The sequence below is a fragment of the Danio rerio genome, chromosome 17 (genome assembly GCF_049306965.1).
Source record: "Danio rerio strain Tuebingen ecotype United States chromosome 17, GRCz12tu, whole genome shotgun sequence".
Classification (NCBI taxonomy): domain Eukaryota; kingdom Metazoa; phylum Chordata; class Actinopteri; order Cypriniformes; family Danionidae; genus Danio; species Danio rerio.
The window spans coordinates 12,951,168-12,963,354 of record NC_133192.1 but is presented as its reverse complement, the minus strand read 5'-3'; the positions used below and the strand labels follow the sequence as shown (position 1 = coordinate 12,963,354).

Below are 12,187 nucleotides of genomic sequence, written 5' to 3'. Positions count from 1 at the left end.
CCATGGCACATTTGATATTTAATGCTTCATTAGCGAGAAAACGGTTAAACAGACCATGTGCAGCACGATGATAAAGAATGAGCTTCCTCCATTCGGCCAAGTACATCAGTACTTTTGCTCTTTACTTTACTCTTTATTTTCATGGATAACACTTGCTAATACTGCCAATAATAATATTATACAAATGCAAATTGTCATGAATAAACTGAACCACCTCCCTCTGCCACAGCTTTAGACCAGCTTTTAGTTGGTCAATGGGGCAGTCTATTTCAGTTCCTCAAAATAGGAACGTGGCAACAATGCGCCTTAACACGCCTGCTTTATAGACCAGCACACTCATGAGTCCACAAAGTGGTGCAAATGGATTTGCTGTTTAAACAACATTGCACAAAACATGAAAATTACAGTTGCGCTGGTCTGAAAATAGCAATAAATTGCGTCTTGAGCCTTATTGCGCTGAGTGTATGATAGGGCCCGTAATAGTTAAAACTTTATTTAAAGAGCCCCTTAAACTTTATTTAAAGAGCTTCCATTCAGTGTGTAACACAACACTAAGTGAATAAAAACATCCAGCTGAGGTTCAAATCTGAAAGTGCCCCTTGTTTAAAACTATTGATTCTTTAACAAAAGAGTCGACTCAGAATCAAATAAATGTATTGAGTTGGGTTCGGATCTTTTTCATTGATCGCATCTACATCGACAGGGTACATCACAAAATATGTAGTTCCAGTTCTGGTAAAGTGTGAACGCGCTTTCCCTCCACACACAAAGCGGAGGCGCGGGGGATCACGGACTGATCATGACGCGAAGATGACGATCACTGACAGATGGAGATTCAGCTGAGGGGAATAAAGGGATATAGTTAATTTTCACAACAACACTATAGCCAGCCTAGTGCTGTTTTTTTTGTTCCTGTCATTTTTCTGATGATTGATACAATAGCCTATTCTGCAGCGCAGGATTCACCTGTCGTTTGCTATTGAAGGAGCAGCAGAGACTATTATGTATGAGACTTTGTCAGTAACTTTTACAGTTCAAATGGACCAGTTTCTTCTTCCTCCGGATCATAACATGTAGGTGTGTTTAAAATTGTTGCCTCGTTTTGTATAGTTTGCAAAATGTGTGTTTAATTGTGTGTTATAAGTTGTAATCGCCTCGCGCGGCATGTAGTCACGTATCTATTATAGAGAGAGATGTATAGTAACAAAGTAGAACTCACTACTGTACTTAAGTACTAAAAGGCAGTATCTGTACTTTACTGGAGTATTGTTTTTTTCTTCTACTTCCACTTTTACTTAAGTACCTATTTTCGATGAGTTTAATACTTTTACTTCAATAGATTTTTATGTGCTGCATCGTTACTCATTAATAGCAGTGTCAAAATGATCTATATTTGTTATATTTGTATATTAGGGTACATTTTTGTACTTAAATCTTGCAAGTAGTTTATTTCAAAATTTACTACTCAAGTACTGAAAGTAAAAGTACAAGTATTGTGTAATGTAGTTATTAAAGAAAGCAGTCAAAAGACATCATATTGTTTTGTTTATTTTAAATATGCAGTCAAACACCAGTATATTAGGCTACTTTTAACCCTAATCCCAAGTAATTACGACGCACATTCTGAAATAATCCACACAGTGGCAAAAGTTGAACTATTTTGAAAATTGACCGCGCCGTGTGTTTGAGGAACAGCTGATAGAGGCCATAGAAACAAACAGCATAGAATCGCCAGTTCAGAAACGCTTTTAAGACTGTAAAGAAAGAAGCATGCATCATGTTTTTAACGTGGTTTTGGACGCGATATGTGAACTGTCCCATACAGATTTAACCTGAGAGATACAGTACAAGCACTGATCTATAATCTGAGATGTATAAAGTATCATGCTCTCATGTTGTTGATGCCAAATTCTGACCCTACCATCTGAATGTCGCAGCAGAGTCCAAGACTCATCAGACCAGGCAACATTTTTCTAAACTTCTATTGTCCAATTTTGGTGAGCCCAGTGTGGTCTTCTGCTACTGTAGCCCATCCGCCTCAAGGTTGGACGTGTTGTGCGTTCAGAGATGCTCTTTTGCATACCCCGGTAACGAGTTATTATTTGAGTTACTGTTGCCTTTCTATCAGCTGGAACCAGTCTGGCCATTCTCCTCTGACCTCTGGCATCAACAAAGAATTAACGCCCACAGAACTGCCGCTTACTGAATATTTTCTCTTTTTTAAGACCATCCTCTGTAAACTCTTGGGATGGTTGTGCATGAGAATCCTAGTAGATAAGCAGTTTCTGAAATACTTAGACTAGCCCGTCTGGCACCAACAACCATGCCACGTTCAAATTCACTTAAATCACCTTTCTTCCCCATTCTGATGCTCTGTTTGACCTGCAGCAGATCGTCTTGTCCATGTCTACATGCCTAAATGCATTGAGTTGCTGCTATATGTCATCGGTTAATCAGAAATTTGCGTTAACTAGCAGTTGGACTGTTGTACCTAATAAAGTGGCCGGTTAGTGTACATTGCAACCACACTACATTACATTGCATGCAAACACACTTATGTATTAGATGCTATAGGAAAATATATAATTTGGTCATCATGATTATACACTCTTCGAGTAGCCATATGTACTATGTTGCCTTAACAAACACCAGAGGCCTTTTTCCGTAACCTTTTTCCAAAAAAGCTTGTTCAGCTGTGTTTTAAATGGGACAAATGGATCAATTTGGGAAAGGGCAGACCTCAGGTGACATGCACCGCAGGACAGTATTCATCACCAGCTACCACTGAATCAATGTGCATTTTAGTTTGTGCATCGTAGCCACTTTACGACTTCCCGTGAGACGTGTCAAACAGAAAACCCGAACAAACCAGTGGACGCTACTCTTAAAAATCAGCCATTTGTGCACACATTCATGAAAGTAAAATAGAAGATCTTCTGGAGGAGGTTTGTGACTCGTCTACTGTGGTTTTTCATTTGTGGTTGTAGTAAAAAGCTGTTTGGAAAGGTCTCTTTCCCATAGTGCTCAGAATAATACATACCTCCAGGCTAAACGCAAGGAGATTATTGACTTCAAGCTCCTGCAGATGTCAATTTGTAGCGGCGGTAGACCTCCGGTGATTTCCAGTAAATCCAAAAGAAACAGTAAAAAAACAGATGGATCAGAGCTTCGGAGGAATTGGACCTTGGAAAAAAAGAAGAAGTGAAATTACCCAACAGCTTTCCCCCATGTTGCATAGGGGAAATATGAATCTGGTTGTTATTCTTCTACAGCGCTAGATCCTGTCTTCCCATGTCAGCTCGTACAAAGCATGAATAAGTTTTTATATTGCCTGTTGGATTGCTGTTCTCGGGCTTTATACTGCGTCTGATGAATGTTTATGGGGCTGAGGGAGGGTTGCCAGTGCAAAGAAAAGGGAAAAATGCTGCTAAAATGGCTCTTTAAACACTGAATTGACATTGAGATTGATGGTTTCCAGCGTCACCTCACTTTCTGCTGTTGGTGCAGCAAGATAAATGCACATTATAAAGAAAGACAAATACTGCACACAAGAATATTTCAACTGTTTGGTCATTTTTAGTACACATCTTTCATGCATGGATCATTTCTACCTACAAAATGATTTATTCTCTTCAGAAAAGAAGTTTAAATACAAAATTTACAATGTCTATTTGGCTAGTGCACATTGGTTTTCTCTAAGTTAATGTTAGGTTAGAGTTAGGTTTACATACTGAAATACTGGAATAATATTATAATAAAATTTCCAAATAGGTTGTTGCTAATGATTTAAATCACTCAAACCCTCCAGAACTAAAGATATATTTAGCGTAGATACTCTTATGTTGAAAGAACTTAGCTCTATACTAATTACTCCAATAATCAAACTCCTCAATCTTTCCATTTCTGAAGCAATATTTCTGTGTGTATGGAAGTCATCAGCTGTCATTCCAATCTATAAAAACGGGGATCCTCTGTCACTTACCAATTACAGGCTAATCAGTATTATTACCACTATGTCTAAAGTTGCAGAGAAACTCATTGCCAAACAGTTAATTAAATATCTGAACACCAATTCTTTTTCTCTTCATCCAATGCCATTTGGTTTCAGAGCTCAACACTCCACAGAGACTGCGAACAGTTTTTTCATAGAATATATTAAAAAAAGCTGAAAAAAGCTTTAGAAAATGTATATCATGAAATATTATTGACCAAACTATCTAAATGTAACATTTCACCAGATTCATTGAATTGGATTGAATCATATCTATCAAATCGATCACAAACAGTCAGAGTTAATGATTATCACTCTCCCCTCTCTGTCCACGGGTGTACCTCAAGGTTCCATTTTGGGACCTTCTGTTATTTTCAATTTTTTTTTTTTTTTTTTTATTTTACATAAGCGACCTTCCTTCAGTCTGTCCAAATGTCCTTGTTCAGATGTATGCAGATGATACAGTCATTTATACACACGGTAAAAACACAACTCAAGTAGCAGATAAACTTACACAAGCTTTGGCTTGTGTCTGGTTAAACCAGTCCTGTTTAAAACTCAATGTAAACAAAACAGTTGCAATGTACTTTTCTTGGGGTTCTAACTGACTCAAAATGTACTTTTAAATCACAAATTAAAGAAGTCTGTAACCGTGTCAAATTTAATATGTCTAATTTCTGGTTCAGAAGTTCACACGTAATAGCAGCTAAAATATTCATGCACTTAATGATTTTTTCACATATAACCTAGTGTCTAACAACCTGTTCACAAGCAAACAAAACAACACTAAAGCCCATAGAGTCACTATACGAACAGACATTTGTTTTCAGATGTCTCCGTTTTCCCCCCATCCACACTGAGATGGAGCAGCAGCGTTTTAGAATGAAAACAGCCTCTCCAGCGTTTTCGAAACGCTCCGCCTTCGGCGCTCGAAAACTCCAGCGTAGTGTGGACGGATGGCGTAACCATAGCAAAACTTATTCGGTTTAAAACGAAAACACACTAGTGTAAACAGGGTCTTAATCAAACATACCTGAACCAGCTAATCAAGCTCTGACTAGATATAATAGAAACTTCCTAGCAGGTGTGTTGATGCAAGTTGGAGCTAAACTCAGCAGGACACCAGCCCCCCAAAACCGAGTTTGTACATCCCTGCTCTAAGACATCATCATTGTACCATTTTACAAAAACACAAACTGTTTAGCTGGGAAAATGTCATTCACAAGTATTCAGAAATTCGTCTGATGTATAAAATCATTCATGGTCTGTCATCTTCACCTCTCAGTCAGTTTGTAAACATCAGGAACACCACACACAGAGCAACACGAGGAGCAGTCCAAGGAGACTGTATTGTCCCACTCCAGAAAAGAGCCTTTGGTCAGGGTGCCTTTTCATTTACAGCTGCACAGGAGTGGAACTCTGTCCCTGGCAACATCAGAGAAATAACCTCTTTTAGTATGTTTAAAAAACATCTAAAAATCTGGGTTATAGAGCATCAGATGTGTCATCATTCTATTAGCATGAACCTGTTACCATTTGTGCCTGCTATCTTAATGATTTGTTGCTTAAATGTGTTTTAAATATTTTTATCTCTATTACATAATGTTGGTGTTTTTAGTTTAATTTGTGCATATACGTTTTTATCAAGATTTACATAATCACATCTATTTAAGTGCTTCTTAACTATGTTCGATGAATGAATTTATTTTATTTTATTTTATTTTTTTTTATTTTATTTTATTTTATTTTATTTTATTTATTTCAAATGTATTATTATTACTTTATTTACTTATTTGTTTGTTTTAAATGTATTATATTATATTAATTGTTTTTATTTATTTATATATTTATTTATTTTTCACAACAAGGGGCAGTATACATTAATCAACATTCCCCAAACACATAAATGTACCCAAATTAGCCCAAATACCTTTGCCAAATGAAGGACAGAAAACAACATCAAAAAAGCCTAGTGTTCACAATGTAAATGATTAAGAAGCCATTTCTTAAAATTATGCTTAAATGATTTCAAATATATACATTCTCTAACAGATTGTGGTATCAAATCCCATCTAAATCCAATCCAAATCTAAAACAAAAACAAGCTTGACCAAAAGACATTTTTCTGGAACAATGCAATCAGCTCTAGCGGCACCACTAGTTACTCTGTTTTGTACAGATTTAAATTGAATAAAGTCAGATAGAAGGGGAGGAGCTAAACCATGCTTAATCATGTAAACTAACCATTTTTAAATGTAATGATTAGAATTTATGGGCATAGCATTTATCCCTGAATATACCACATGTGGTGCACCTGAGGTAAACAGCACTGTCCGTTTATCCTGTTTAGCTGCAAGAAACAGAAGCTGTTTCTAATATATCAATTTGAGGTGTTGGTTAGAACATAAACTCCTTTTAAAATGGAAAATATTCCTTTTGTTGCGTGCTATTGCTTTTATATAGAACACGGTTTAAATTAGCCTTTACAGTCAGACTTGCTCCTGTCAATCTGGCAACCTGAGCTTGTGTTTGTTTTAAACCATGGATGTAATATCAAATTCAACCACTGGGTGTCAAACTTACTCAAAAAGGTTTAAGTCAAGTAAAGGCTGTGTAAATGATCATCGAGCTTTCATTTTTGGTGAACTATCTCTTTAAAGGCACTTTCATTACATCCAAAATGACAGCCCAGAGCAAAAGTCTCAAGCTATGTCTACTTTTTCTCCCTTTAATTTATTACCATTGCACACTCCCCGTTAATTCGCTTTGAAAAAGAAGTTTAAAAGTCATCAGGAGTCATAATCCGTCAAATATTTGGGCAGAAAATCAGCAAAGCTCACAACACGGCTGTGAAAAGGGTTTCGTTGAAGTGACAGCTTCAGTGGTGGCGTAACACCGCGCTTCATGACATTCCATTACAGCTTGATTCAGTATTCGTCATGCGCTTTTGTTCTGCGTTTCAAAATTGTGAGGTTCATTATTGGCCTTGTCTGAGATCCTAAATTATTTCTGAAATTGGCTCGTCCTGCATGAGCTGTGTGAATGCTTTCTGAACGGGCAATTATCAGTAGTGCCCGTGTCCTGCTCTTCTTGTCTTTCACTCTTCCAGTAGTTTGGAAAGAGATATAATGATAAAAAAGTAAGTAGAAATTTAAAAAGAGATATAAGTGAACTGACCACCTGACAGAACAATAACAGACCGTTTACTTTTACATTTTAAGTGCCTTGCAGTCACTTCTCATTTCAAATGGTTACTTTAAGGTGCAGCATGTAGGAATCACACCTAGTGGTTGAACTAGGCGTTGCAGTCCAAATTCAAAACATTCATTCATTAATTTTCCTTTGGCTTAGTCCCATATTGATCAGGGGTCACTACAGCGGAATCAACTGCCAACTATTACAGGATTTGTTTAACGCGTCAGATGCCTTTCCGGCCACAACCCAGTACTGCGAAACAAATTTAACACATTTACATTTAAACTACATTTAGTTGTTTATCAAATGCTTTTGTCCAAAGCGGCTTACAATTAGATGCTAGAGTAAAGGGGGGTTGTTGTTTTAATATAAGGGAAGAAGAGTGAAGAATGTTTCTATGGGTAATTTCGTCAAGCCCACTCACCTGTGGGAAGCACACTTTATGTACAGTGGAACTTATTATTATTATTTTCAAAACACCCGATTTTTGCACTCGGCTCCTCCGACAACTCTATGCACATGCAGGTTGCCAGATTGACAACACCAACAACAGGAGCGACACCGACAACAGGAGCGAGCCTGACTATCTAGCCTACACCATGTCCTAACTAGACATGATGACATTGGATAAAAGGAATATTTTCTATGTTGAAATTAGTTTTTATGCTGACCATCTGTAACCGCGACATCAGAAATTGTAAAAAAAAAAAAATTTCTGCAACACTGAAGCTGAACAGCAGCATAAACTAGTATGACAATGATCACTTCAGGTACTGATTATGGGCTTTATTCAGGAGTTAAATTCTACCAATGTAAGTTTGAACACCAATTTACGTTCTTTTTATTGCCATTCTGCTAAAAAGCAGCTGCAGATAGCAGGTCACTGTCTTGCTGTGAGGCAACAGATAGGATAGAGTAATTAGGCAAGTTATTGTATAACAATGGTTTGTTCTGTAGACTTTTAAAAATATAACAGGGCTAATAATTCTGACCTCTAAATTGTTTTCAAAAATTAAAAACTGCTTTTATTCTAGCTGAAATAAAACAAATAAGACTTTCTAATGAAAACAAGAAATATTATCAGACAAACTGTGAAAATTTCCTTGCTCTGTTAAACATCATTTGGGTAATATTTAAAAAATAAAAAAAAATAAAGGAGGGCTAATAATTCTGACTTTAACCGTTTACCAAATAACTTCAGGGAATTTAAGTTGATGCAGATACTAAAATGTATGCTTAGCTGTTGACGTCTATATGCACTTTTAACAAATAAATTATAAATCTAATAACTTGAATGTGAAAAGAATAGCAATAGTAAAGCTACATTAGTACATAGTGAACACCTGTCAAAATACATGTAAAATGCATGAAAAAATTCCAGATTCCCTTCTGCCTTACAGGGATTGAGAACATCGACAGTGTAATGTATAGTTAATGAGAGAATCGCAGTTGAGCTATTGATAGTCGCAGTCATCTGGATGTGAGAATGCAAGCGCGTCCTGCTTCCAGGCTGAACAGCAGGTACTGAAACCTGTGATGTTGTTAAACTGATGGCTGCAGTGTAAGTGGGTCAGACTTTTACTTCATAATTACAAATCTACAGAGTCTACAGAGAAACACTTCATTTTTGGTCCACATCTTAGTTAACAACATTTGGGTCCACATCTTTAGCTTAGTTAACAACAGTATATATACTTTCCAAAAATATATATAATAAATAAATTAATTGATTAATTAATGAGAAATTATATTTAATAAATAAATAATTTCCTTCGGCTAAGTCTATTTATTAATCAAGGGTTGCCACAGTGGAATGAACCGACAGATCCAGCAGATGTTATACGCAGCAAATGCACTTTCAGCAGCCAGTACTGGAAAACATCCACACTACGGTCAATTTAGCTTATTCAGATTACCTAGACTCTCGAAAATAAAGGTACGCGAGCTGTCACTAGGGTGGTACCTTTTTAAAAGGTACAAATTTGTACCTAAAAAGTCCATATTAATACCTCAGGGATACATATTAGTACCCAAAAAGCACAAAAGTGTACTAATATATACTTTTGAGGTACCAATTTGGACCCTTTAAGTACAAATATGTAATCCACCACGACCACACCCCTACAGTAACAGCTCGCGTACCATCATTTTTGAGAGTGTATAGTGCATGTCTATTGACTGTGGGGGAAAACAGAGCTCCTGAAGGAAAGCCATGTGTAAGAGGCTAAATTATCATATGCATTTGTTTATATGACAAAACATGCTTTTTGACTCAAGAAGGTCCATACTGACTACAAAGGCAGATACTGATAAGATCAGGGCCTGTTGTGTGGACTTTGGGGGTTTTATGATGTGGTCACATGTTGATTGGTCAGTTTGAATGTCTCAGCATTGGTGGTCACATGGTCAAGAAATATAAAAAATAGTTGGTAAACTCGAGCTCTGTCTCTTTTTTCTGCCCTCTCTTTTCCTGGGCTGGTTCTCTCCTGCTCTGCTCCTCTCCTCCTCTGGAGTCTATCTTCTCTGACTCTACTGCAATCAGGCTTCTGGGCCTGCTCTCTTTGTCTCTCTCTCCCTCCCTCTGTGTCTCTCCTTCTACCTCTGGTAACTTTAATTTTACATTTAAGCTGGGAACAATTTATACCATATGTTTTATCATTTCATATTTGATCATTTTATACAGTATTTTGTTATTAATTCAGTTGTAACCATAGAGAATTATTGTCATTAAATCATTTCATTTTCAAGTATTTGTGAATTACTTTCGATTTAACATCAACACTTAATTGTTCCATATAACAATACAATACAATCACATAATATCAACGCTCTCCCACATTTATAGCTATTAATACTGCCCTTATTTCCGTTTTTGGTATGAGATTGCAGAAGAATGGTTTAACTAGAAATGTACAGTTTTTTACCATCATGCTGATAACCTTTTAGCCGCTCGGCAGAACTACAGTTCGAACCGCTGTGGTTTAAAGACCGTTCTTACACATGTGAACAAGGGTACCACAAGGTTGCCTATAGACTAAAGAAATTATTATTTTTTTTTTAAAGAAAGAACTAAACAGATTCAATCAAGAGAAACTAAACATTCAAACTAATTAGTATTTTCTTATAAATAAAGAAATAAAAAATAAAAAGATGAGCAGCCATTCGAGTTCATTTCGGTTCATGTAAAAACTGTGCATAAATCAAAACTCACCACCCAGCATATAATGAAAATTGTCAAATCACTAAACACGCCTATGCTTAGACAGAAACAAAAGTTCAAAGTGAAATGCAAAGCACCATCATACATGAGTAATGAGAAGCTCCGACGCTAGTTTTATAATCAAATTAATTATTGTGAAAAGACTGGCTAAAAACAGCACGCACTAATGAATCACTTTGCATACATTAAGCACTCCAGCAATTAAAACAATTCAGCGGCTCGCATTAAACTGCCTGACTGATCCGCAAATAGAACCGCCGCATAAATAAATGTCTGTTTATCTTGCAGTAGCCAGCAGCGGCCTTAGTTTGCATGCAACACGTAGCGCAGGATCCAGATTATTCGCAAACAAATAATATCACAGGCTGAAAATAATATTTAAAAGTTTCTTAAAGGTGCTGCATGTGTTCGTTTTTGACTCTTCTAACCAACGTAACCATTAGCTGAACAGCTTACATTGAAAAGTTGTGTCAACAACATGCAACTTGACAAAATTCCAGAGAGAAGCAGTTTGGCTGTCTGCACCAGATACAACACAACTGAAATATATAACTACTAGAGGCATTAAGAAATGCATAATAATGCACTGCAATTCAACAAAATGATAAGGTTTATATGCAGCAAAATTAGTAGTCATAATTAGACATGGGATGATAACCGTTTTCAACGTATACCAGGGCTATTTAATTAGTTTGTCATGGGGCCAGTTCATGAAAAGCATTCCAAATGAGGGGCCGGAGAGATATGACTTTCAATAGGAGTGATGGCACAACAGCAAAATACTGAGCACACATGCTGTATTTTTGCTCCTTAAGACACCCACATTGGCTTTTTCTACATTAAAAAGGGTAATATTTTGTATTTTGAAACTACATAACATCACTGCATTGTACAATGTGGCTTTTTTACAAGCATATTCAAATGTTGGATTTCAAACACATTCATATGTTCTGTTTTAAACTGCGTAACAAGTAGGAATGCAATGATTATAGATTTTGGTTGTACGGTTATAGTCTGAAGAACAATCATGGTTTCATGGTTATAACGATTATTATGCATTTATTAAATTCAAAACACTACTAGTTTAGAAAATCACAAGAAAACTGCTTATATTTTAAAGTGTTGTTTACTGCTGCTCAGTAACCAAACACAGCACAAAATATTAATAAAAAAAACAAACAATAATCCATTTCTCTCTTTGGACTTAAAAATAAATAAAAATGTTTTGATTTAAACATGAGTGATAATTTTACAATGAAAATAAAAGACAGAACAATTAATAAAATAAGTATTTGTCTAATGTTAATCTCAGCTATATAATAGCTAATAATTTAAATGAATTGTTGTTATTATTGGTGTACATATATAATTAATCATTTTAATAATTTGAAATAATTCATCTAAAATATAATGTTTAGATTGCACTGAAAGTCACGCACAACTCTCATGGTGAGATCATTTCTACTGTTTGTACCTGGAGGGCACGAGTGCATCGGTCCTCTAGCAAGCCGTGTGCGCACCGCTCCCAATATGCACATGTGTCCATTGGAAATAATGAACTTGCGTGCGGAAAAGACGAAATATGTGCTGCTGCTATAGTTAATCCAATGTGCATAACTTTGTTTAACTCCAGCAGTTTTGTCCCGTGCAACAGAAACACGGCGTTTAGAAGCCTTTACGATTAATTAACCATAATAAATTTAAGCGTGGTTAATAGTAAAATAATCATTTCACCCCTGTTAACGATATTAGTGCATTGTACAAAAGGCCTTTTCTACAAA

At 36.2% G+C, this 12,187-nt stretch overlaps 1 protein-coding gene across 3 annotated transcripts in view; it reads left to right on the top strand.

Annotated features, from left to right (window-relative positions):
* The window catches only part of smyd3 (SET and MYND domain containing 3), a 332,576-nt gene that overhangs the window by 296,016 nt on the left and 24,373 nt on the right, over window positions 1-12,187 (top strand). The gene's annotated exons all lie outside the window — the stretch shown is intronic.